Here is a 2,500-nt window from a genome sequence, read left to right as displayed (position 1 = left end):
TGATCCGTTATTCACAACAATCTGATTTTCGTCGAGAGATAATTAAAGGATCCATGCGTTCCCAAAGGCGTAAAACTGTTATTTGGGAATTTTTGCAAGCAAAAGCACATTCGCCCCTTTTTTTTGATAGAATAGATAAATTTTTTTTTTTTTCGTTTGATATATGGGGGCTAAAAAAAAAAATTCTTAGAAATTTCATGTGGAAAAAAAAAATTTTTTTTGATAAAAACGAAGAAGAACAATCAAAAAAAGAAGAACAAAGACGTATAGAAATTGCGGAAACTTGGGATAGCTTCTTATTTGCTCAAATAATAAGAGGTTTTATTTTAGTAACTCAATCTATTCTTAGAAAATATATTATATTACCTTTATTGATAATAATTAAAAATAGCATCCGTATCGTATTATTTCAACTTCCCGAGTGGGAAGAGGATTTAAAGGAGTGGAAACGTGAAATGCATGTTAAATGTACTTATAATGGGGTTCAACTATCCGAAACAGAATTTCCACGAAACTGGTTAACGGATGGTATTCAGATAAAAATCCTATTTCCGTTTTATCTTAAACCTTGGCATAAATATAAATTTCAATCATCTCAGAAGGCTCGACTAAAAAAAACAAGGAGAAAAAATGATTTTCGTTTTTTAACAGTTTGGGGCTGGAAACTGACCTACCTTTTGGTTCTACCAAACCAAAGCCTTCTTTTTTTAAACCTATTTTTAAAGAATTAAAAAAAAGAATCAAAAAATCCAAAACGAAGTCTTTTCCGGTTTTAATGATTTTCAAAGAAAGAGCAACAATTTTCCTAAAAGTCGAAAAAGAAATTAAAAACTGGATTATAAAAAACTTGCTTTTTCTAAAAGAAAAAAAAAAAAAACCTTTCAAAACGAAATAGAATTCCTTAGTTGGCCCGAGAGAATATATGAATTAAATGAAACTAAAAAGATCATAATGAGTAATCAGATGATTCATGAACTATCTGTTCAAAAAAAATCGACGGAGTGGCCAATTCTTCTTCACTCAGCGAAACGAAAACAAAATAATGTGATTGATCAAAACCATAAAGAAACAAAAAAAGTTCCCCGAAAAAACGCTCTGATTCTCCGCGAATCTCCGTTCTCCTGAAAAAATCGGGGGGGGGGATTATTCTGAATCCTCAATTGCGACCGAGCCGTCCTTCCTTTCAAGTACTTCTCGATCATCGGCGGCCCAAACGCGTCCCAATTCTCTCGCTTTACCCTCTACTCTCTCTGTGGTCCCTTTTTATCTCTCAACCTAATTTGCATACAGTTTTTTGATTCGACTCCTGCGCCTTTGTCCTACAACTATTAGTTGGTTTTTCTTTTTTTTTTGAAATTTTTTTCGTTTGATTTTGATTGTCTTTATTTTATCAATCACATTTTTATTTTGTTTTCGCTGATGAAGAATTTGGCCACTCCGTCGATTTTTTTTGAACAGATAGTTTCATGAATCATCTGATTACTCATTATTGAATCTTTTTTAGTTTCATTTAATTCATATATTTCTCTCGGGCCAACTAATGGAATTCTATTTCGTTTTGAAAGGTTTTTTTTTTTTTCTTTTAGAAAAAGCAGTTTTTATAATCCAGTTTTTAATTTCTTTTTCGACTTTTAGGAAATTGTTGCTCTTTCTTTGAAAATCCTTAAAACCGGAAAAGACTTCGTTTTGGATTTTTTGATTCTTTTTTTTAATTCTTTAAAAATAGGTTTAAAAAAAGAAGGCTTTGGTTTGGTAGAACCAAAAGGTAGGTCAGTTTCCAGCCCCAAACTGTTAAAAACGAAAATCATTTTTTCTCCTTTTTTTTTTTTAGTCGAGCCTTCTGAGATGATTGAAATTTATATTTATGCCAAGGTTTAAGATAAAACGGAAATAGGATTTTTATCTGAATACCATCCGTTAACCAGTTTCGTGGAAATTCTGTTTCGGATAGTTGAACCCCATTATAAGTACATTTAACATGCATTTCACGTTTCCACTCCTTTAAATCCTCTTCCCACTCGGGAAGTTGAAATAATACGATACGGATGCTATTTTTAATTATTATCAATAAAGGTAATATAATATATTTTCTAAGAATAGATTGAGTTACTAAAATAAAACCTCTTATTATTTGAGCAAATAAGAAGCTATCCCAAGTTTCCGCAATTTCTATACGTCTTTGTTCTTCTTTTTTTGATTGTTCTTCTTCGTTTTTATCAAAAAAATTTTTTTTTTCCACATGAAATTTCTAAGAATTTTTTTTTTTAGCCCCCATATATCAAACGAAAAAAAAAAAATTTATCTATTCTATCAAAAAAAAGGGGCGAATGTGCTTTTGCTTGCAAAAATTCCCAAATAACAGTTTTACGCCTTTGGGAACGCATGGATCCTTTAATTATCTCTCGACGAAAATCAGATTGTTGTGAATAACGGATCAAAGCCATTTCATCTGTTTGATCAGAATTTTGATTATCTTTGAGATTAGTATAAATCTCGTTAT

This window comes from Brassica napus (genome assembly GCF_020379485.1).
Source record: "Brassica napus cultivar Da-Ae chromosome C9 unlocalized genomic scaffold, Da-Ae chrC09_Random_37, whole genome shotgun sequence".
NCBI lineage: Eukaryota > Viridiplantae > Streptophyta > Magnoliopsida > Brassicales > Brassicaceae > Brassica > Brassica napus.
The sequence above is the reverse complement of the archived record's forward strand: the minus strand, read 5'-3'. Positions refer to the sequence as shown.